A 26,558-nucleotide genomic window follows, 5' to 3' on the forward strand; every position below is an offset into this window, starting at 1 on the left:
CTGCAATTCCTGTGTSGTGTATCTAAAGGTGAAGACATCTACCAGTGACTCAGTTGCTGTCAACATATTTCTGCAAGGCAAAACAAAACCGAAGAGCCATCTCTTCCCCGGGCTTAAGAAACATTATCATTGCAGAAACTGAGAGCTCTTGGAATTAAGTTTGCCCTTGCAACATTAAGCCTGTCTCCTTCACAGATACAGCTGTCTTTAAACACACAGTCACGCTTCAATCCTCAGAGGCAGMGGATGTGCCTGCTCCAGGGCACCCAGCACAGGGTGGAGAAGGGGCCATTGTGAGCTACAGGACCAAGGGCTTCACTCATCATATGGGCAGAGAACGCAGCAGATGACTGTCTCGCCCTTTAAAGAAGCTATGTGCTCCTCAGGCAGAAATTGACTCTGCATCTGCCATAGTTTTTCACTACACCAAAAAAAACTTCCAAAATTTACCACTTTAATGCATCCTGACTTGAAATTATGGGGCTCAAATTGCAGGAAGTGCTGTGTACYGACAACTGCAAGTGCTCTTGAATTTTATGATGGATTGCGCTCTGCAAGTGTTTCCAGAAACTTGTGTTTCAAAATATTTAATCTACAGCCATCAAAACAAGGCCAAACTTCCTACAACAATGCCTCAGTTTCCCCTGTGCAAAAACAAAGTAAAACCATTTCCAACCCCAAAAATGAACAAAAAAGCCCCATCATTTCTTCACCACAGAAGTGATTTTAGAATTTTWTATGTCCGTGATCAATACCACTAAGAAATTAACAAAATTTAGAAGACAGACAAATTCTGTCTTCAGAACAGGGTATGGTGAGAAAGACACGGAGCTGCAACTTAACTGAAAGTGCTGCTCGTCAAGAACCTATGTTCCCCTTACAGTGAAGGTAAAAATTTCAATGTAACTTTTTCCAATTTTCATACATGCAGTTTTTAGCTTTATCATTCTTGTAAACTTCCATGTTTCATTCTTAYAGCAAGACTTTCATCCAAAATATTTTGAAAACTGACCAGAAGAAGTTGTTGAGACATACGTATTATAATCTTATCTGAAGGTTCCTTTAATATTTTCTAAGTTCCAGAATTTTCTTTAGCATTGGCTCCAACAGTTTGCWAAGTTTTTGGTGACAGGATGATTATGAGAAGTATCAACCTCTTTATGCTGTAAGGATCATAACCCAATCCCTCCACACCTGCTCTCTAATGTTTACTAACAATCACAGCATTGCTCTAACTGTSCCATGCTTCTAAAACCCACTGTGCATGTTTGTCTATGAATGGATGATGTATGTATTTTCGCATCTTCCATGCCTTACTAAGTCTACTACATGCTGTAGTGCAGTCTTAATTACTTATTAAATTTTATTTTAGGGTCATTGTAGTAATCTGTATTTCTTTTCCTTCCTTTAYAGAACAGTCCAATTTTTCTCTAGTGTTATTTTACTCCTACAAACATTACCATTTTTCCAGTTTACGTGTTGTTTGCTCATGCTATTTTTTTACTGCTATATTCTTCCAGCCAAGTCTAGATGGATTCTGCCTTTTGCTTCTGATCCCGCACCTCCTCTTCAACTTGCTGCATTTCATTTAAACTTTGCGTAGATTTGCAGTTCCTCAAAATACCTCAGTCTTGTTCTTTGCTTCAGTCCACAGGAATATTATAATTTATAACCCCTTTATTAYAGTGCCTATCTTGTGTCAGTATCAGATTCATTTGCACATGTACTATCAGGCTTTGTGAGAACAGTGCATTTCATAAGAGTTCTTGCCTATTATGTGCCTCGTGAGTACATTAAAACACCCAATGGAAGATTTGCTAATGATTTCAACAGGGCCAAGGTTTCATTCCCAGTCTTYAGATTGACAGTATAACCATTAAGGTAGGGCACTGAAAAACCTACACTACTTACAAATAGTAACTGACAACCTTTTTCTCTCACCTGCTCCTTTTTTTCATGTTTTGTGTAAAAGAACACATAAACTCAACATTCCTGCTATATGCAAAARTGAAAAAATTAATATTCTACACCCACTTGTAAATTCAGTATCACCACGACTTCTGCTCTCCTCCCATCCAAAATAACCAAATAAATCAGCTCATCCTGGAATACCTGGAGATTCAATTTCACCTTTTCTAAAGTGAGAGAAAAATACACTACCATTTTCTTTTGTCATTTCATTAGTGTTTTCCCAATTACCTCATCTACACTGAGATCTGTGGCAGCTTGCACAAGASAATAACTTGAGACACAGTCTGACCAAGATCAGCTCTTACTTTTAAGGCATTACTGATGTTATGCACACATTACATATATCCATTATTAAGTTATCAATTAACGTTTCACTTCTAACAAAATGTTTATTTGAATGATCTTTATGAATRTGAACACCAGTCACTGTGCCAAAATACCATTAACATTTCCATTTAAAGACAGCACAAAGACCCCCCCCCCCCCCTGAAATCTCACGAGAGGCAAGAGTGGGAGGCACTTTAATAAGGTCACAGTGGGATTCAGATGGGAATCCCATTCAGGTAGTGCTCCTCTACAAGGCAGACAGAGCAATTCACTAGAAGACAAGCGTATTTACATGAGAGATGTAACTACTTTCCAAGTGAAAGTGTGCTTTTTTGTTTGTTTAAACAAAAAAAAAAAATTGAAAGAGGCATTGGTTTGGCTGACAACAGCAAATGCTGAGATTTAAAGCAACTATAAGCCACAGAGCATCCCAAGTAATGCTCCATCATTTGTGCCTGGAACAAAACAACATGAACTCAACATTCTCAAGAAGGCTTTCCCTCAAACTCCTAGAGCTATGAATACAATAACTCTTTGTTTATTCATTGATYTGCAGCCAAAGCGTCTGTCTCCATATTAAAGAAGAAAAATTAAAAAAAAATAAAATACATCTCTGTWTAAAAAACAAAGCCTTGAAACCTCATAATAAATAAAGACAGCTGACAATCAAGTTACCGACATTCCAAGAACGATGGGCATGGAGCTCTCAGCTCTAGGTCAGGCACCAAGTCACAAATTTATCGCTAAAGATAATCGCAAGTATTCACTGTAACACAATGACACAGCTGGCATGAGGATGGAACTGCAGAAAAGATAATCCATTCCTAGATAATGTCATCATTTGTATGAACATGTACAAGGACGCCTCAGCCAACATTTTTATGTGACAAAAGTGGGAGTATGAAAACAACACTTGTTATGTGTGTTTAAATATCCATTTATGAAAGCTGCAAGCAACTATTAAAAAAGTATGAATGTACATTAAATTATGACTTACATTAATAATAAAGTCTGAGAGGTGACTGGCAAACATGCTTCCTTTTCTTTCAAAATAGGAAATCTACTGTCTGTTTTACTAAAATCTTAATTAAAAAGGCAGTTGCACAAACACAGTAAGTAATAAGCAAAAACAAAAAGCTGATGAAAGAAAATCCAGTAAATGAAGAAGCATACACTAGCAGAGATTTAACATAAATAGCCATTTTCCTTGTCTTAAAGGCTCTTCACACTGTCTGATTTCAGCTGCAGGGAGACATCAGAAAGATTATTTCCCACTCAAAACAGAAAGTAAGTAATTAACAAGAGGGAAGAAAGAAAAAAATCAAAGTTGTGCACCACAAAGAATCAACTTCTACTTCGCTACATCATTTACAAATAATTCATACAAGCACCTGTTTCTGTAGGGTGGGGGGGAAGAATATACTGTTTCTCAGTCTTCTTCTGGGTCCTTTTTAACATACACAATCCAAGAACTATAAGGTCTGTGAATCAGCCATTCTCTATTTATTATTTTGCATATAGATAAAACTAAACAACCACCGAAAGAAAAAAATCACAACAAACATCACAAAGAAAACCTGTTTATAATAAAGTATACATAACTAACCTCTTCAGTTGCTACTACAAGCACATGCAAAGGTTAAGACAACATCAAAAAGCAATTATACTCTTTAACACAACTGATGGCCAAAACAATCCTAGGTTTCTGACAAATTTACATGGATATACAGCTCAGAACTGTTGCCCTTCAAGTTGCCAGTTATTGCCATACAGCTAACAGGTTACTCTGAAGTCTATTTAGTGTGTGTCATCTGTCCTCATCATACTCGAACATTCAGTCTTCTCCTGTAACCCACTTTCCTAATATCAAACTTCTTCCAGGAAGTAGTTAAGAATTATAGTCCTGTMTTTGATTTGTTTTCTCCAACTTGGATGCCCCCTACATCCCCTCTACAAAGAAGAAACTTTTTGTTTAGGCATGCAGTCGTTTTACTTTCCTCCTCAACAAGTTTGCSACAATTTCTAGCGCAGCAGAATTCAGGTGTTCTTTAAAATGTCTTCTGGCAAACCTATCTGTGACTATAGAACCGGTCATTCATTCCAGCTGCTTCTCCTATGCACTGCCAGACCGTGACCACACTTTAGCTACTCCCATGCACAGTCCAGCATCTGAACTGAAAACTGACTTTGTYGGATGTTCTTGCACCAATGTGGTAGCTTTGACACTGAAGCATGGGCAGACACGGGCAGAGCTCTCAGTCTAGCATTTCTACTATCAAGATAGCAAACCCCGCAGGAGAGCAAGGCTGATAGCAAGGGAAAATAGTAACTTAAAGTTCTCAGGCTAGATTTACCAGTGGATGTCTCAAAGCTTTAAGGCYTCCTCAGTAGCCAAAGTTATGGCTTAACAAGGAAAAGAAAATCCATTCATAAACCCAGAAAACCAAGTTAAAAAAAGAAAAGCCCCACCCAGAATACCAGTTACTTCTATTTTGTCTGGCAATGAGGTTCTCAGCTTCCTAGACAAGTAAACACCTTCACTCACTGTGCATGGCTGCCATCTGGAACTCTGAAAAAAAATTCCCTTACCTACTTTGTACAGCTCTTACACAAACACAGCGTTAGATGGACAGAAAAGGATGTACTAAAAATAGTGCCTGTCAGCCAAGGAATAGAGCACTGCCCTGAGTGGAATGAGGGGAGCTCTGCAGGAAGGCTCCCTGCAGAGAAGTATTGCAGTAAGAGGGGGAAAATGCACAACGTCCTAAATATAGGTGATGGGGGGAGAGATGTAAATGAAAAAAATCCCACATCCATTTTAAATTTTAAAGAAAAATCTTCCTAAATTTAATATCCAAGTGGCTCTGAATACACTCTTCAACTACTTGACTTTACTCACAGAAATAAAATTAAAAGTTAGATGTATTTAATTGCTGGAGAGAACGCTAGCTGAGCAAGTGACATTGTGGACACTGGGGAYGACAGCGTACCCACAAAAAGGTATAACCAATCACATCTAGGTCACAAGCCAAAAGTACATACAGTTAGCTGAAGATTTTTTCCACTCCAAGCGATATATATAGTTCTATATTAACACACCAACACACACCAACACACCAACACACACACACACACACACACAAAGGTATGCTGGTCATATACCCTCAGCATTTATGGCAAATTATTAATCAAGTCCCACCTGAAACAATTTGTTAAATTGATTTTAATCACTGGGCCTCTCATGTGAAGCTTTGTATAATCAGCATTTCATTTACAAAATTAATTGCCTGATTGATTCTCAAGAGGCAGTAGCTGTCATTACACTGCTGTCATAACTTTTGAGTAGGGGTGTCACAACACTGAATTCTGACAGTATGAAGAGCACTGCTATTTAAAAAATGAGGGCGGGGAGGTAGGGGGGAAACAAATACAGTGATTTTACAGAATTGCTCTTTCGCCCGATAGAATGTTAAAACCATTTCCCAGCAGTTTCAGCCAGCCTCCCCGTTTTCCATTCATTGAATAATGCGCTACTCAGCTATTCAGTATCTTTTCTTAGAGGCAGGTTCATTTAATTCAATTTTATCATAGTTGCGGTTGCATAAAATGAGTTTGTTGTTGAATATACAAAAGATTTAATCACAGGCCGCTCTTAAGGTTATTTGTAGAGCAGAGTTTGACTTTCAAACACACAGAACTTTTTCCACATCCAAAACCTTCTGGAAAGCTATTTTCAATTAGATTTTTTTTTCCTGTTGTTTTTAAACAAAGCAAAGCAAGCTGTAACTTTACAGAACTTATCCAAGAGCTCCTTTAGCAAGCTTTTTTTTCCTCCCCCTGTATTTTAAGCTGTGKATAAGCCTCGGAGCCCTGCCAGGGCTGGAAGCAAAGCTCCTATATTTGCTGTAGTTACTCCTATACCCCATCGCTACTATATTCTTGGAAAAGACCGGTGCYCCGGAGAGGCGGTGCAGGCCAGCGGTTAGGGCACTGAGTCATAAGACAGGACTTCTATTCCTGGCTCAGCAGCTGACCTGATATGCAAACACCAGCACAACACTTCACCTTTCTGTGACTGGGTTTTCACTCTCCTAACAACAAGTATTATATGCTCTTTTAACAAGGAAAGTGACACGAAGACCTTGGGGACACTGATGTCAGTTATTAGCAACAAGAAACAGAACTAGTAATCAGAAAGAGTAGGCTAAGGGAAGAAAAACCCCCAAGCCTCTAGAAGGTTTTTAAAAGCAGAAATTGCATCAAAATGCTTCAACAAGGTACTCAAAACTTTCAGAAACCTACTTTCCAAACAGAAAAGGTCCCTGAAAACATCTTTAAAAGAGAAACAAACAAACAAACAACAAAAAAAAAGAGAAATGCCTTAAATTTCTGCTAGATCACTTGGAATAGTATTAATGTCTTTGAAAAAAAACACCTATTTCTAAGATAAATTCAAAAACAGGCCTTTCAACTGCTCAAATTCAACCTTATACAATGTATTTCATCAAGTGCTCATGAATGAGGCAAATTGAAAATTTCTAGGCCACGCTCTGAGATTGCCCTTTTACCAAAAAAACCAAACGACAACTCTTCAAAAACCAAATTATACTTACTGCTGGYATTTTTAATTGRCCTCACCASAATGCAATTCCAGATTARTAARAGYCCAGGTAACACTAGAATCTAGCAGATACTCTACAGAACACAGRYCCTTTTCTGTTCCYACCCCTCAGSTCTTACTTTCATCCCTAACTGCTGTCAAATATTAWCTTCCACTCTTCTCTAAAAGGTGTTCTGCCACTTGAATGGCTTTATCCAATTTTCTTCCCTTTTTGCAAGTGTCCGAGTTCATGATCAATAAAACTGGGGAGGAAGGGAGACGTCGACAAGGGGACAGCAAAACAAACACCATTTAAAAAGCCAGTAAGCCACTGAAATAAAGATGTGTAAAAGATGTGGGTAAAAGAATGGAAAACTCCACCAGGCAAACAAAAGCAATTAGTTGCTTTCCTTTTCCATAGCCGTAACATGAAATTGCAACTAAGGGAGGTTCAGGAAGTTCTGTCCACACTGAGAAATGGTTGCCAGAGTTGTAAGATATATCCTCCTGCCACAGAAGCAAGAGAAGTTCAGAAAAAGGAAAGAATCAGTCATCCTACTCACAACAAGGGATAAMAGACTGGGACACTAAAAAGCAGAGTAAAGCACTGATTTTCTGTCTTTGTTGGTTTCTAGTCTTACAGTAGGWAACTTATTAATCTAGCATCTTCACTTTTCAAGTCCAACTTTTTTTTTTTAATAGGTACAAAATGATCTTAATTAAACATAAGAAAACATGGGAAAGCCCCTAGCTAGAGCCAATACATGCAGAATTCCTAAACAGATATATTTAGCATCAGGATAATTGGAAAGCAAACTTAGCTCTATAACAGAAGCCCCGTCACTTCTTCAACTGCCAAGAAACTTCTCTTGTAACATATTTTCTATATTAAAACCACTTCCTCTAGAGGTTGAAAAAACTTGGTTGCAAATAGTGCAAAATTTCAAGTTACCTGGAAACTAACCAGTTCATATTTTTTTACCACTTTCCATAAAAATCTGTGTCACATTGGTTGAACATCACAAAATCCAGTGCCACAGTTAGAGATGTACCAGCAACGTCAGCTCAGTCCAAGGGTCAACTACAAATAAACAAAGAATCTGGAGCTACACACCCTAATTGTGGAGCTGGGGAAACAGAATTTTGGTGAGTACTTGCCTGTGCTTATTTTGCATTTATAATGACCTTTCTCATCAACACAGATACAGTSAGCAGCATGGAACTAACTTCCTGGGCAGGAGCAAAACAAAAATTCAGCAACAGTTCGGTAATAAATTAGAAGAAACAGTAAACTGAAGGGCAAAGCCCTTGCATCACTTCAGAGAACAATGTGACTGAAAACCATGAATTCACACACATGCCTACACTCACACCAGCTCTACTGTATAATGTAACTGATTCCCAAGTATCATTTTACAATTCTGATTAGGTCTTACAGAAATCTTGTTTATTAAATTGCTTTCTTTAGGCATTCATAGCTGCTAATTTGTTTCCAACTAAATCATATATCATCTGAAAAAGATTACATTGCAACAGCAAAACAACACTCCTGGGATTACACTTCATCTGGATTTTAGAATTAAAAGGACAAATACTAGAGGAATTGTAAATTTCACTTTAAAGGTGGTTGTGAGAACATCCTGCAAGTAATTCTTAAACTACTAGTGCACTTAGCATGTAGCAGCTGTATTGAAACAAACACAGCAAGTCAAAAATGCAAAAGTATTAAGGRATCTGTTCATCTTTACATTTTAATTCCTACAATAAAGATATTGATCAACATGTATGTATTTATACAAACATTTTCTAAGCAAAATAACTTTTTCTTATCAAGTTATAATTTAAAAGCTATGCTGATTTAAAAATATTATCAGCTCTAATTCTCACGTTTTATACAAACCAAAATTCTTGCAGAGATTTGGGGAAAATGTATCTCCATGTTAATACAAAGTTCACTGTGCCTTACTCAGGGATAAAAAAGTCAGACTTGAGTTTAAACCAGGTCAGATTCTGGTTTACCATAGAGCTTTCACCTATTTTTCACTCAAAACTGGCAGAAGTCGCTAAGTCTTCATTGCTCTTCTCACAATAACAATAAATGGGATAAATTCTTCCACAAATCCTGACAGACTATGAAACATTCCAAAGCACAGCATCTCAGCCTAAACATATGCATATAACACATACGTCTAGGTAAATGAAGAAATAAAGAAGTAGGATTAATCATGGATATGAACACTTCTACAACAATCATGTAGGATGTTCAAAATTAAATGCAYAGTTTTAGTATAACTACTACCCAGAACTTTGGGTTTCTATACAGAGAAGGCATGTGTTTTCAATATATGATAATTTTCTTTTAATATCATACAATTTAAAATTAAATTAAAAATCAATATGTGAGACATATCTGGTCTGAGAAATATGAAAGCAGGAAAGCTAATCCATTTCTTCAGTAYTTCTCACCCAACAAAAATTATTTAAAAGGAAACATGATTGTGCCATATTCATAGAATTGTCTTTCCTCTCCCACAGCAGAAACCATTATATTTTCAAGTTCTCTCTGCCTGAAAACTCTTGGCTTCTTTCCACTTCTATGCCCTCCTCTTATTTCCCAGTCCTTAAGAGAGCCCACATCAGCCATCATGCAAAAACACCAACACAGCTTTCTAAAGGCACTTCAAAGAAACTTCTTGATTTGTTAGAGCGGATCTTCAGGATTAATGAGCCCCCTTTGGGCACAGCCCAAAATAGAGTATTCCCAACTTCTTAAAATTACTAAATCTAGAACAGAAGTAAAATTAACAATCAGATTAGATGGGAAGAAAAGAGAAGGGAATCACTACTTGCATAAACACTGAAGCAATACAGGTACAGGGAATCTTTTCTGTAAGTCTGAGTCAGCTATTTCTGGGGGCAACAGCTATTTGAGTATATTTACATCTAAACCTTCTCCAAGGCGGCAACTTACATCAGCACCTTCCTGCAGCTGTTGAGGGCTCAAGACAGTTCACTCTGTCAAAATCACTTGGCCTAGTCAGAAGAGGTCATTTAGGAGCAAAGACAGATGTTTCTCAGCTGACATAACCAAAAGGCAAAACGGAGCAAACAAACCCAAAGACTCATTTTAGCAACAARGTATCTGCAATTCCAATTTCAGGTATTGCTCAATTTAGAAAGATGCTCTTCATCTGACACTCATTTGCAACCTTCCCTTTAGATTAAARAGCTGCAGATACCATGTGTGAAATTCTGAAACATATGTTCCCTTTATTCTTCAAAGAATATAAATCTTTACTTAAGGCCACAYTATTCACTTCATACCTAACCTAACATTTCAGCTAAACCCTTCTGCTGAGTACTATCATTTCTTGAACACATCCTTCCCCTTCTCACTTCTACACTCCTACCCATAGTTGTTATTCTTTTTTTCTGCTTAGCTCTTTCACGCAAAAAGAAATTGAATAAAAAAAGGAAAACGGAAACTGATTACACGCTAGAAATACTGTCAAGTATGAAAATGAAATGCTACATATTTTTAAACTTAACTGCTCAATGCCAAAGAAGAGGAGAGACTGGTTACAAAGCCAACACAAAAATAATAATTTCAGGAAGAAATACACCTGAACAGACAACCAGATAAAATTAAAATTGGGCAYGACACTCAAAAATACACAAACATCATTAGACTATTTTGACAGAAAACACAAGAGTTTCCAAAACACAGAAAAAACTCAGAAACCTGAAATAACACTGGAGGAATCCATACATCCTCTTATACCGATTCTATGTAAAGTTCATCTTGCACAAAGCTTTGGGGAGACAAGGGGAAAGAAWATGTATAAATAATTCCTTTTTGCTCAGTCTGTTACTACTACAGGACAGATCAACCTCTGCCATGAATGTTAGGTCTGTCTTATCCTGTCTCAGAGCTGACAGATAGATTAAATGACCTCTTGATGTCCCTTCAAGCCTTGCTCTTCTATGATTTGGAGGTTATTACATCACCTCTACTTTAATGTAAGATTCCTCCCATTTCTGAAATTCTTCATTTCAAGTCAAAATCCTCRATTTCTAGCACAGTGAGACCACATGGACATTACAACACTACAAACATACTTGATACARTGAGAAAAGAAAATTAAGGGAACAAAGAGAGGTATGTTTTTCAAACCAGTCATTTCATAAGCAGTAAAAAAGATACATAAGTAAAACTGTTTCTAAGTAATTTATGTTGATATTTGCAGAAACTGTGAAAATACTGTAAAAATTTTTACRTATTCCTGGTTTTGGGGAGGTGTGACTGTAAGGATGAGATTAGCTGTGTGCTAAGCAGAAAGGAGATATGGGCAGAAGAGAACAAGAGAAGATGGCCGACTTCAAAACACCGTCCCTGTGAATACCTCTCTCTAGGTACGGACCTCTGACTGACCCAGGCAAGAGACATCACCCCTACTAAACACTCCCTCTATACATCACCCTCCTCCTGACTACGGTGCATACCAGAAATGTTCCTGCACTTTCCCCCTCCTCTGAATCCAATTTGAATTGCTCCTTGYACAACTTGTGCCTAGCAAGTCAATTATGGTCCTGTCTTGTAYGAAGATCAATGATTTTCAGCAATTCTCCAAACAATTAACATTTTTGGAAGCAGTTTTCTCAACTTCATCAAGGAAGCTTCTTTCTGTGATCCATGGAGATACATGCAATTAGAGCCACAGCACAACAAAACTCAAGGAATAATGAGAAACAGGAGACAAAAAGTGTCCAACACAGAACTCATTAGACAGCCACATACTACTCCACCTGTTGTGCTTTATACTGAGTACTGGTAAAATCACAGAGGGGGAAAAATGCAGATATATCCAAGCAGCTAGGAGCATGAATTCTGATCCTTTTTATATCCTATTGTTATCCACAACCCAGGAAGCTGTTAATTGGCCTAAGTAATTGGTTTAAATACCCAAGTCCCATTATAAAAATATACTACAAAAATGCTTAGACACTTATCACAACCAAGAAATTCTTAACTAAAGTTCAAAGCTGAAAAGGCACAAGGGACTTGTCTACACTGAAGGAAAAAAAAAATGCATAATTATACCAATATAACTATCTCAGTGTGGAAACTTTCTCCAGCGTAAGAGTACCCTTTCCCCCTTAAGCTTACATGGTTTGGAAGCAGAGTAAGATAAACTATAAAAACTCTTATTCTRGTAAAAGAGTGTCTCCATAGGGAGTTATATTGGTATAATTATAGCATATAATTTTAGCACATAGTTGTACTGTGTAGACAAGCACTAGATGCCCAGTCCACATATATTTTCTAGCAAAACAAATGGTTATCAAATTCCAACAGAGGCACATAAAATACTTAGCTTTTATTTTTGTTTGATGCACCTTCTTCATTTTAAAGTGATGAATTACTTCAATTAATCTTCCTTGAAAATGCTTTTCTCTCTGCTATCCTACATGGTAATAGATTGCTCTTCTGGTGGAGGCATCATAAACTAACACTTTGAGAATGGCTGCGAAATCTCCCACACTGATTTAGGCTCTCATCAGATAAAGCAAGTGGTGAGAAATCAGGTACAAGGAAGGAATAAGGTGCTGTTTACACATTTGACTGTTAGACTCGCACCTTTAATAGTACATCCCCAGACACTTTAAACAGTCAACTGCCTCAATAATTTAGTCTCTATCCTTCTGACAATTTCATTCTCACCTCATTTGCTATAGAAGTTAAAACATTTCAGTCAACCTTGAGGAAACCATGCTTTCTGTTCCTCCTCCCCTCATACACACTGGGGAGAAAATAGTACATATGAAAATCATGCCACCAGTTGAACTTCAAGCTGCAACTGAGAACTCAAAAAGATTGACAAACTTTAAAACTAGAAAAGACTCCTCAGAATCTTTTAAAAACAAGCAACTTTTCAGAGGATGCCTAACTCAGAAACCCAAGCTAAAGCCAAATAAATTGCCACTGTTTGAGAGAAAGATCCCTTAAAAAGGATSCAAACAAGAATACAGTAGTGCCGGTCTGCAAAAAGTGGAAAGTACTGACATCTTGCTACTAAGATGGCAGTGAAATTACTAATCACAATAATATTGCAGTTTGGGCATTTTAAACACTTCACTAAAGAAAGGTTAAGTGAGCCTAGAGATAATTAAGGGTTATAGTACCCATTTTTCAAAATGCGCAGGTAAATCTCTTTCTCAAATTGTGTTTTTTCTGCTTCAACCATTTTGAAAACATGATAGTGCCAATAAGAGMTCTTTGCTGGATAGGCATGCCTGCATTTTCTTTTGTCCTTCATCCCTCAGCATAACATCAGGTTTCATCACCTCGGAATACATCCCAAAGTGCTCGTAACACACCTTGTTTGTTTCCACAGGCACCGGTTCTCTCTGTGGCAGATATTTCTTGAGAGGGCTGCCCCTTCCTTCTTCCCCATGGCCAGCACAGCCCCTCAGCCCTCCAAGTGCTCACTGGGTTTGCTGCTCTGTGTGATGCCCCCCAGACAGACCCCCTGGAGCAACCAGTGGGGGGGACATGGAGTCAGAGGGAGCACCAGCGCTGGGTGAGGAGGATCACCACAGCAGGGAAGTTCCTTCCCAGAGATGCCCACTTCTCTGCAACTGATGTGCCAGCAATGGGTAAAGAGATTTCAATGGACTGTGAAGAAGCATCTACACAACAAAACTGCTGCCCTATTTCCAAATCAAAAGCTTGCATCTCTGTGCAGAGGAAATTGCATACCTAAGCATGAAGGTCAACTGATCTGGAAATTCATCCTGGTATTTTCAAATTTGCCAGTATGGCAGTATGTCTGCAAATATGCTGGACAAAAGCTACACGACAGTTCTTACCAGAAGAAAAGCAGCAGCAAAAAAACCCTCCAAACAGGTATTATAAAAAGGACAAAAAAATAGAAATTAATCAGGCTTAACACGAAATGGGCAGGAAAACCATTAGTTCCAACAGGTTAGCAAGACAAGGAAAGGAAGTGAAGTTAGTCCACAACGCCAACGCAAGTCTGGAGTCATTTGCCTGTATGAAAATACTATAAATAGTGGAAGGAATTAATTTCACCTGCCCTTTGACATCAACACCTGAGYTTATTAGCTCACACTTTCTTTAGAGCAAGGGAAAAAACATGTAACTTTRGGAGCATGATTCATTAGACCTGCATTACACATCTACTTTAGGATGAGATGATTCACATGAAGATCCGACTATTTTTTTGCACCAGCAATACACAAAAAGATCAGTACAAATACCTACAGTACATATGGTTAGATGAGTTTCACCCTTGAAATCTTGTTTTTCAAAGATATGCACAGCTTATTTAGCCACYGCAATCAATGCATTCCATTCGTTATGATCCTTGGGGAAAAAAAATTCCTCTCTGCCCCAGCTTCTCTCCCTTTAAGAGAGAAATAACAATGATTCCCTGCTCCAGAGAAATGTTTAAAAAATGCCTTTTATTATCTATTGACTAACGTCACACTCAAAGGGCAATGAAGTGAGGAGTTTAGGCTGACAGAAGCTTGTACCACCACCAAAGGGTCTGTCATGCCCTAATGCCCGCCCTCGGTCAAACTGGCCATATTCTCCCTTGCTTTACCAATGGCGCTGCAAAGATTATGCTGTAAGTCAGATCTGCTCAATGATCTGRCTGAAAGCTAAACATTCACAAGTCTTGTTTGGCAGGATTAGTTTTCAGACAAATCTGAGCTGATGTGACTCACCTTATGACACAAGGGAAGCAGCAGGGAGCTGATAAAAAGGTGGGGACTGGTCTTTATAGCAGAAGTCTTAGATCAGCTTCAGACAAACATCAAACTCACCCGGTGGTGCAAGATCTTTTAACAACACAAAACTGGATAAAAGAGTGCTCAAGGAGTGTAACAAAAGGCTACTGAAAAATGCAGAAATACACARATTAGATTTTCAAGTTTTGTTCAGTTTTCCCACGAGAAATTCCAGCTTGGTATCTACACAACAAGCAGATGTCCATTTGGTTCAACACCTAGTTTCCTATGCATTTATGTGTTACAACATTTCTCCTGCTAATTTGCTCTTTGTTTCAGCCTGTGATCCTCAAAAGCCAAGCAGGAGAAAAAGCTGTCTTTCTGAGGAATACCCATGTGGACCTTCARAATATATATACTGAACTCAATTTAAAAAAAAAATTTGCTCCTTATTCCCAAGCATTAATTTAAAAATGACAAACAAAACATGTTACTGAATTCTCAACCATCTCAACCAACTGAAGTATCAACCATTTGGGAAAAAAAAATGGAAGGGAAAAAAAAAAAACCATGTTCATTGTCTCTTTAGATATATATAAACCCACTTCTRGAGAGGAAAACTACATTTCTTCCTACTTCTGGCACGCTAGCTGACACAACTTGCTTGAGCAAGACAGACAACCATATGCGAGATCAAGAATTTCAAGAAAGTAAAAATGTCATCAGAAATCATAATTACTTGAACTTTCTATTATGATGCCATGACTAGGTGCAGCCTTTAAGAAAAGCACCTACTTTCTTYCTCCATCTCTTCAAAAAAGACATCAGTCCCAAGAAAAGAATGAATTTAAACTGAATGTTAAAAAGCAGAAATAGAGAAAAGATACATAGAGGGTAAATCAGACACTGGGKTTTTTTTCCTTGCAAACAAGACTGTTGCATATAAACATCTAGGTCTTCTTAGAGGGAAAGCAACAGAATTTGGAAACTACCACACAGGAAGAAACTGGCCTCCATACTTCCTTGAATTACTGAAGTACTCTCCTAGAACAATGGAACCTTAACTCACTTTTTAAACAGGCATCATTCACCATCTTCATAAGATACATTCCGTCAAATAAAATACACTGTGGAATAACAAACAACCATCACTAGCAGCTCTCTACACCCCCAACCTACTGAGGAGAATTAAAAGGAAAAGAAATCTATGAAATGAAATATCATGCACTATAAAATTGCACAGAATGTAGCTAGCACACCACATCACTACTTATTATAGACAATTACATGTGAAGAGTTCCCTCTGCTTGGTTCCCTCTGCTTTTCTACACTTTACACATGTACAGCAACACCACACTTGAATTTTCATGCAGCCATATTTTCAAATATCTTTTGGGCAAATATATATTTTTTTTTATCAGACCTGCCATGCAAGGTAAAAAGTAAAGAAACTATGCACATTAACATTTACATTCCAGCTTGGTTTTGTCTCCTTGGTTAGTTTCCCTCCTTTCTCTTAAGTTTGCTGTTACTTAGAAAATCAGCAATGGAGGAACCTGAAACAAAAATATCAGCACTATCACCCACAGGTAACTACTTGTACAATTTTTACTATTATACTGTCAAGTCTTGCCAGGATTTGGGGGCTTGCTTGGTTGATTTTTAGTGGCTTTTTCTTTTCGCTTAAATGCAACTTGACCTCTGGACACTAGGAGAGCCTACATAGGAAGCTGGCTAGTCAAGACACTTTCCCTGCTGCCCAGCGTTTGTCCACTTGGAGGACAGAGGAGCAAATACAAGTTAGAGGGATGGAGGAAATACAAGTCAGAGAGATGGATGGGTACCAGGATCACTCAAAAGCTATTTTCTCAGTGGCTATACAGTCACACTAACCACTCTTGCAAACTGTTAAAATGTCAGAAGACAGTAAGGATGACTCTTCCATCACACCAATGATTTGGGAAGTGAGAAAGACAGGAATTTGAGGATAACATTTAAAGAAGGAAAAAGAAGTACCACAAGATAAAGGAGCAAGAAATGATTATGACATTTGGATAAAACAAAGTATTATGACTTCGTAAAGAAAATCAAACAGATGCAAATAACCCATAAATAAATAGCTCACTCACTGAAAGAGAAAACATAGAGGAAAAGCATTGAGCAACCACATCACACAACAGAGCTGACACATAACATTCATATCTGCAGAAAAAGCAGAAGATTGCATCCACCATTCAGACAACCACACTCCTGCAAAGTAACAGCTCACTCAGGCCCTCCTCAACCTTCCTSATAATAAGAAAGTGMATKGTTATTGTTACTATTATTATTGAAATGAGCTGAAGGACTGAAAGGAGGAATGTGCGGCTATGCAAAGTCTTCCTGGGACAGATAGTCTCTCTCCACTGCTCGTTCAAAGAGCTGCATTTAGCAAGTTTCTCGTGAACGACCAAATCCCTAAATGTCCCAATGTATGAAACAACCAGTCCATGTACCTAAATTTAGARCTTTTCACGGATTTTGATTAATCGAGAAAACATTCCGATTGCCATCAGCAATCTCACACAAAGCTCTAGACAGCTTAGGCTGAAATAGCCGTTAGATTCCCACCTAACTCTTGGAAAAATCTTTATCTTTAAATGTTGGCCACTACACCAACACCTTGAGCACTTCAAGAACACTGCTCTAAAATGCGAGACACTTTGTTTCAGATGCTGCTGCCCAATCAGGAAGAGCTCAATTAAGCTGGGAACTCTTCTTCTGAATAATTTTAAACGGGTTTTTTTTAGTTGTGGTTGGATCTCAGTTAGTGTAATTGCTATTTATATCAAAACATTAAAAGGTCTGGTTATGGGGTTTATTGGAAAAGCAAAATGTGTTTTTAATACTTAAAAAAACCCACAACAAAATACTTCATAGCACAATTTCCCCCCCTCCCCCCCCCCCCCGTATTTGCATACCACATGTTCAACAACAAAAAGAGCATTCTGCAGAAAGTTAAAAATCTCAGAAATGTTGCTGAATTAGTAGCTCCTACAGTTTGTTAGTAGGAAAATCGGCTCTGTGCCAGACTGGAAGGGGGGGGGGGGCTATCACAAGGGATATGTGATAACTTCGGGATTTAAAATTTTTACAAAATATATTGTAAGCCAAAATGTAACAAACAAGACAAACAAATGCAGTATCTCTTTACTGACAAAAATTTTAAATGTAAAGTAAGTGTCACTTAAAAGGCTAGAAATACTCCACAGTGTTGTTTCTTAGATACGAAGGCACAGAAAACCTTCWTCCAAAAGCAGCTAAGGTACGCGGCGCCAAGGGCCATTGCTGGACACAAACACGCTGCCCACACCTGCCGGTCCCACCGGTGAGCGCCGGGGCATCCCGCCGGCCGGGAGGAGCGCCTGGCCCGCTGCCCGAGCRGCGAGCTTGTTGAAAAGCAATAGATAGCTTCTGGCAGCGGCAAAGGGGAAAATATTTTGATCATGTGACGCCACACAAGCGAACTAGTTCTCTTCGTGTGTGTGCAACTTGCACAGACGCTGTCACCGGCCCCGGGACCCCGCCGGCCCCTCTGCCTCCCTCCCTCCCCCGCGTTCCCATCCCCGTGTCTCGCCAGGGAAATGCCTCAGGCACAGGAAAACAGCCAATGGCACCGACATAGCCCCGGCACGGCCCACGGCCACTGAATGCCGGGCACCAACAAGGTACCTCCCTCACAGGAGGCGACCTTTCTGTCCATAGGAAGGACTTTCAAATACAAGTAAAACGGCCAAGCAAAATTTTGCAACTGCTGGTAAGCAGCTAAAACAGCCTCARATGTACCTACCTTTATTTTCCAGAATCATGTCTTTAAACAGCCTAGATATTAGTAACTAATAGTAACTATAAACATCTTAAAACAGCAGCAGCTCTAAAGAATATGCTCACTTTTCTTGACTTGGGAATTTCGACCAACTAAGAAACACTGAATTGAAAAAAAAAATCACAAAAGCACAATTATTTTCCATAAATCATGCCTGAAAGTAAGACATCAATACTACCATTTCATATAAACAGAAAATCCGAAATAYTCACAACATAATTTGCTACACAAAAAAAAAAAATACAGAACTCCATACATTCCAYCCAAATCAAAGGCTGCAAACAAACCAGCATATTCCTTTGATGCTGTCAAAACAAACCTCCTTATCTTTATTTTTAACTTTAAAAGAATAAAATTTAAGAACTACAAATCCTGTCCTTGTGCTTTCAAAAGAAATTTTCAGRGCTGATGTTTCAGTATCTTGCTTACAAACAACTAAGTCTGACAAGCTAACCAAATAACATGATCAATGCTGCAAACACCACGTCTCAGATCCCACCCTAACAAACAGAGGAAGGCACAGTGCAGACTGGATACCTTCATAAGTAACAAGTATTTAGGCTACCTACTTATTTTGCATTGTGCTGTAATTAAAACTGCACATCAAACTCAAATTATTAAACAAGGTAAATATTCTAATTTTAACATAGGGAAACTGAGGTATCAGTCAGTGAAACCTGCTACCTTTAGCTCGTGCAGCCAACCGACACACATCAAGAATTCCTGCACCAATCCTCTATTAATACCATTTTCCTGAAGTCACACTATTTACTTACCATGGCTGAATTCACTGCTTGTGTAAAGAAGGCACTATTCCACTTCAATCAATCTGTGAATTAAGCCATGTCCACACTGGRCACAGCACACATGACTACAATTATGTTTTAAAACAGGATCCCTTCTTTTGGGATTTTCTGAACCGATTCCCTTTCTTTACTCGAACAAAGAACAACCATACTCCAATTTCAGGTCCTTCTGCGAAAGACAGCTGTACCATGGACGGCTGCAGCCAAGACAGCCCTCTCTTTGCCATGCAGCACAGATCTTTTTGCCCTTTCAAAACGTGACCAAAACCTGTTGTGGAACTATCTATCTTCTGATAAACTCAGCAAGATACCTCAATAGCCATACCTGCAAACCCCTCAGGAGAGACTGCTTACAAAGTCTGCTATTTTGGCAGTGAAGATACACTACCACACCAATGGTAAGCTAAATGCAAAGGGGTTTGCCACAACAGCTATTAGGCAAAGATGCAATTAATTCCCTGAATCTAACTATGTAGCTACAACAACAGAACTTCACAGTGAACCTAGCCACATAGYATTTAAAGGGCAAATAAWTTGATTYAGTAACATGGCAGAATCACATMCAAGAGAAAGCCCTGCTGCCTAAGATTYACTTYKTGAATAAGTAGATACCTAAAATAAATATATGGAACAAAAAAAAAATCAAGAGTATGAAAAATTGAAGTAGAAGCTTGCAACACCCTAACAGTAGCATGACTAACACTATCTCCATTAAAAAAATAAAAAGGAAAAAGGGAATTTATACATCAAGRGTTTTTTCCATTTTCACATTTTCATGTTTATTCTTCTTTTAGCAACAAACAAAAATCCCATATACATCTACTTTCTTAATTTAAAAAAAAAGCTAAAAAAAGATTAGGAGAATATTCCTTTCCCACCCTCCAATGGTCAGAGACTGAATGTGGGTGGCAGGGGAGATCAGTGACACAGCCTTACACATGGAAGTGTCAGAGGGCCTATCACTCAGATGGATGTCTTMATAAACAATTACAACATCACAAACCTAAATTCAGTATCTTTTCAAATCTGAGAAACTGACAATGCCGGGGTAAGACAGAGCACAGAAGTGAATTCTTAAAGGCAGAACATCATTTAGGCAATTTTGAATATTCAGGTGCAAAGGATTAGCTAACAGTTCTTAAAATTGGAGAAAATAAAGTAAACAGATTACACACTTCTCCACTTGCTTAGTCCTTCTGATGTAATTACTAACCCACAATGACTCAAATGCAAAAAGTACTATGAAAGTAGATCACACACTGATAGGTCTGTACTGAAATGAATTCCTTATACATGCTGCAGAACTATCAAACTCTTTTATATCCACACATTGGCCACTACACATTCAAAAATTTAGCTGCTTCATAAACTTGTTAAGTTTATAAGAAAACTAACGTTTCACTATGTGTGGAATACAAAAGCACAATATATCTACACCCTTTCAAATCATGCCTGCCAAAAACTTTTACAGAGATTTCATATTTTAACAAACATAAATAAAACATTTTAGTAAAAGCATCAGGACAATGATCTTAGGTTTCACAATTTCCAAAAYAACTGCAGGCACCTTCAGATAACATAAGCATCCCACACTGGGAATATACAAAGTTTGCTAAAAGGTATTTCATATTTGCAGTCAGAACAATTCCCATATGAAAAGCAATCTTCAAACAAGACACAACAATCATGATTTCTGCATCAAATCTGTTCACTTCATAACTGAAGACAATGTATCTGCCAGATAAAACAACCGGACTTGGTGGTAAGGAAGTCTGTGCGTGCACCCCCGCACGCACCCCACCCCAGTACACACTGGTGCTCTGTGCAAAATACTCATCAAAAGGCAAGTTCCAGGACACTAGCTAAACTCCCAGGCACTCATCAACTCAATTTTCCTCAGAGTTTAATTTCTATGAGAAATCTAGTGCCTTTATATACATGACACTGCATAAATAATGATAAAACAGTACAAGGAATACTGAAATTTTTAGTTTAAGGTGACTGTACTGATACGGCAGACAAATCCCACATTTCGCTTTTTTGTCTTCTCATTTGCTGAATAGACACCAGTAAAGCTTCCAGTCAGCCTCAACAGAATGTGTTCACAATAAGACTGGATTTATTCAAAAGCTAGAGTTTATGGTACCAAGACCCCGGCTATGTCCAAAAGATCTCTGTCCTCAGGTCTGCCAATCTGAAGCAAAGTGGTGTTATGTGCCTAAGTTTCCCCACCTTTTACAACAATATTTTTTTTATTCCAGTCAAAGGCACTCTAGAAAAATAGTGTAAAGATAAATGTACTTGGAATATTGTTACTGAGAAGRTACAGACAGTTAAAATCAATCCTGTACAAATTAGCCACCTACTGTCCCCCCACTCCTCAGAGATTCACATAGGTATCCTTGAAATACATTCGTCCCTGAGGATTCCTTGACTGCACTGGAACATTCACCCTGGATGGGTTTGGATTTTTTGAGTTGACATGTTCCTGGTGGATCGATGGATGCCACACTCTCRGAACTGGAAGTACAATGGAAATCCTCTGGCCCACCTGCAACACAAACACTGCAGCACTCTGCCAGCACATAAGCATTTGTGTGTGATACTGAGCATGAACAGGTATAACCAGGGAACAGAAAAAGTAAAAATGTAACATTATGATCTGAATGGCAAAACATACATCAGATGTACAGAAACCCCTTCCAGTCTACTAAAAAATAATTTTAAATTTATTAACAGGTAAGACTTCCTTAAAATAAAATCTATTSTAATACTATTGGCTTCATGAGATTTTTGTGCATTACACTTGTCTCAGCACCAAGCAATACAAAAACAACACTGCTTAGCAGCACTTTTCTCTAACTAGTTTCCAAAACAAATTTGAAAACCACTAAGGTATACTTTTAATTTAAGTTTAATTAAAGTCCTCATTCAATCGTACCAAACCATATATTTAACACTATGTAAATAGCCCCAAAATTGAAAGAAAAAGGTTTTTTCCCAAGTACCTTAATAATCACAATTCTAAAATATATTCTAGCAAGTTAGCCTACCACAAACACATGCTACTGAAATTCTGCAGCCTTGAGCATGCATGCACAGTGAGTGTGGCAACACTACTTTACATATCCACAGAGAATCTTCAAAGCCTCCTGATAAATGGCACATTTTGAAGAACTGGAAGATATAACTAGTTAGGGCGCAGGTACAATCTTAGGGACATAAGAGTAAGCAAACTACTACCATTCTCACATTAACAATGATAATGTCAAAATACCCATAACAAAATATTTAAGACACAGAAGCAACATCTATCAGATGTTGTTTCAGAATGAATCAGCATCACCTAACAGACCATGCTTAGTAATTTCAAAAATGTTATTTTACATATGTAATTAGAAAATTTAGCAATGGATTAAATGCCTTAGTTTTCATCCTCCTGGATAGAATGCCAAAAAGAGAGTAATCAACTGCTTAGTTGAAGAATCCTTACATTATGGAAGCAGTAATAGAGGAGGCAGGTTTGCATTGCATCTCTCTTTCTTTATTGTATCTCGTACACAAGGTTCTGCTGTTCCATGTGTAGGCACAAGCGCTACTACAGAAACCAATAACTGAACACCAAACCACAAAGTGTCAAATATATGGTCGTAATATATATATAGATGCTACTAACTGTGAATATTGCTATTTGCTACTTCTAAATAGAAGCTATGTGAATACTAAACTGTTTATTTGAAAATGCACAGGGAAAAATATATTTTATTCTCCCATTGAGACACCAAGAATCTATTCACCACACTAACAGCTGTTTAATGGCCTTCAGGCACAGGACATGATTCTGCAGCCTTGGCTTAGCCAGAACTCCCAATACAGGCAATCTATCTGGCATAAAAAGAATTGCAGAATCAAGAATATTCAGAGTTTCTCTGCTGCAAAACAAATGATACATACACAAACTCAGAGAAGCTCGACACATTTTTTTCTAAAACTTGCTCTATACATTATGCTATACAGGTACTTCTGAAAAGACCCAGGGTTCTCTCCTTCTGTTTAAGTGCATGTAAATCCTACACACGTGAACAAAGGAGGAAGACATATATAAAACACATACTGAGAGGCCAGCTAATGTGTTAAACTACTGCAGTGCAAATCAGATGTGAAGAATAAAAGGAGCCTCAGGACTCTAAATATCTGTACACTGTCAAGGATTAATCAAYAATCAAAAGACCTGAATGACAAGGTACTGTACCAGCATCTTCCTCGCTACCGAATCAATGTATCCGTGTGAGCAACATCTATCTGCTTTGAAAACATGCATTTCTTCAGAAACAGCAGGCCTCTTTTGCAAGCTTCCATCACAATTGGGTAAGGTGATTAAATTAAATGGAAGCAGAATTTTCTTAAATAATTTAATAGACTGGACAAATACAGAACTGAGTACAGAGCAGGATGCCACAGTTCTGCATATTACAAAAATTACACATGCTGAGGCAAGAATTTCCTGAACAAGCATCTCAGATGTTGTAGCCTASTGTCGATCCTTCTTCTCCGTTCACAGGACAATAGTTCCTTATAGGCTTAGGGGCCAATCAACATCTGCTTTGCAAAGACACATGACAAGTGAGCATATTCTTATGTGTGTATACACGTATAGAAAGTACACATGCAGATGATTATTTTAAAAAAATATAGAGAAGCCTTCTGTTCAGATGCTGGACTAAATATTCCCATCTTCTCTTTCAAAAGGCAATCAATTTTTCTATTTAATGATACAACATACATAGAAACTGACATGTGGGAATTAAAAAAAAAACCAGCAATGTACAAAACCAATTGTGTTCTGCAAGCTAATGGTAACTATTTCTTGACACAACCCATTCTTTACACTAAAAAATATTAATTTAAAAACGAAGAATTTTTTTCTCTCAGTCACTGGTTAGCTGGAAAAATCATAATACAAAAAACAATGATCTCTTGCTTTTATGACAGTTATTATGAGGAAATAATAAAATTAGCTTTTAAAATAATCGAAGAAAATGTGCTCTGGCCAGGCTATTCTTTCTGAGCTGCATGTCAATCCTTACGGTGAAAAAAACAGGAGAAAAAAAAAGAAAAAAATAAATCTGTAAGACAGGATATAAACCCATAAATATATGGAAGTATTTCCAAGGGTCATACTGAGGACATAAATTAATTTACTCTCACTCCTCCAATAAAAATAAAATACTTTAAACAATTTCTGCCACAAAGAAACAGCACCCTGAACTAGCATGCATGATGTTTGACAACGTTTTCCTAGCTTTTAAAGCCATAAATTCTGAATTACCTGTGTTTAAAAGGAGATAATGCAAATATTTTTAGAGTAATTATGAAAGGTTACGCATACGAGGCCTCATTACATTATGGCTTCCAGTGACCCTTTTCCTATTGCAAATTTAAAAAAGGTAAAAATTAACATACACACACACAAAAAATATCTTCTCTGGAAGAGATACGAAGRAAATGGAATAAAAGCTAAAAACATTACAGGAGTGGATTGTTGGAAGTAGACACACACACACACAGTAAGCCCATCTAGGGTTTCTATTATTATTTTTCATTATTAAAACATCATTTGCAATTTTAAGCAGTGATTTCTCCAGAATTTCTTCATTACTTTACGGAGAGATCCAGCCGTTGAAGGACCCCAAAAGTATACACCTGCATTTGTTCCTGTCAGAYCTTGCTGTTAAAAGCTGTTAAAAGATTTAACAGTTCTTAATAGAAAGATCTTGTTGAAGGGAAAAGAAACCCATAAAATTCTAATGCACTACTCCATTTAACACAATTCACTTTCCTACTGAGAATTCAAGCCTAATCTCACACTTGTGTGGAACAATAATGAGATCAACAACTCCCGATGCTTCTTGAAATATTCTAACCACAATTCAACTCAAAAGCATGTTTTCTCCCGAATATCTGGATTAGTTGCAGAGCTCAAACAAACACTACCTCTGGCAGAGAGGTTCCTTCTTCCCTTCTTTGTACAATACACGGCATTTTCTCACCTACAGCAGCCCACAYGCATATACGGTATTTTTAAGAAGCATGCACAGGTTAGGACTCGAGCTAATACAAATACAATGAAAATAGTATTTAAATTATTTTTTAATAAAAATCCAATCCCTTGCACAATATCCGTAAGCTGCAACATTACAAAATGTTTGCGTTTGTTAGGGTTTTTTTGTAAGAAGGCACGAGCGTGAACCGAAAATCCGAACTCTCGTCCAAAAGCACTGTTATTACAACGTCTTTCCCTACCACCTCTAATTAGCGCGGAATCAAACACCTAAAATAAGTAAGTAAATATAGATAAGTAGATAGATAGACAAATAAATCGGTGCTCAGAAGAAGCGCGCCGTGCAAGCAGACTGGGGTGGGGGGGGCTGGCGTTGGGGGAAGGTGCCCGCTCGGAGGTGGCGGTGCCCCCGCTGCCCCCGGTGCCGGCGGTGTTTGCGGCGGGGGCTCCCGTGCCTGCGCCGCTCCAGCGCCTCTATTTACATCAGCGGCGCGAGGTGCCCAATGGCGCGCGCGGAGCCAATCAGATGGCAGATTAGATGTCAACTCGGAGGCAGCTGTCGGGAGACGGTTGCAGCCAGTTTACCTCCACAATTCAAATTCCCAACCTGGCGGGCGGAGGAGACCCGGACGCTCCTCCAAGGGTCGCGCCCGRCAGCCGGCATTCCTCCCGCACCGCGCCGCGCCGCCCCGGAAAGGCGCTGCGCCGCACCCGCTGCCCCGCGATCATCGCGCCTGTCTATCGATCGGATCCATCCATCGATCGATCGCCGGAGTTACCGGGGCTGGGACAGAGGAGTGCGGGAGGGAGCGGGGGCGGCGGCCCGCCCCGGTGCCCGCGCCCCTTTGCTGACGCCAAGGACTTTTCCCTCTTTTTTCTTTTTTCCTTTTTTTTTTTTTCCTATTTCTTTTTTATTTCCGCATGTTTGTGGAGACGTGAAAGGCAGTTACGCGCCCGCGCACCGGGCGCGCTCCTGCCGGGGGGAGAGTCCCCCCCGCAGGTCACCGGGCCGGGACGACCCGCGCGGACGGGGCGCACACGCGCGCACACACACGCGCGCGCGCTCTTCCTACAGGGAAAGGAGCGCGGCCGCGTTACGTGGATCTCACTGCGGTAACTCCAATCAGTGACAAACTAATTTGCTGAGAGCGCGCAACGGCGCAACTCGTTCTG

At 38.7% G+C, this 26,558-nt stretch overlaps 1 protein-coding gene across 5 annotated transcripts in view; it reads right to left on the minus strand.

Moving 5' to 3' along the window:
• ARID1B (AT-rich interaction domain 1B) overlaps window positions 1-26,558 on the minus strand; it is a 322,664-nt gene that overhangs the window by 293,747 nt on the left and 2,359 nt on the right. The window lies entirely within an intron of this gene.

This window comes from Malurus melanocephalus, unplaced genomic scaffold (assembly GCF_030028575.1).
Source record: "Malurus melanocephalus ecotype Western Australia unplaced genomic scaffold, MMel_1.1 scaffold_43, whole genome shotgun sequence".
Lineage (NCBI taxonomy): Eukaryota > Metazoa > Chordata > Aves > Passeriformes > Maluridae > Malurus > Malurus melanocephalus.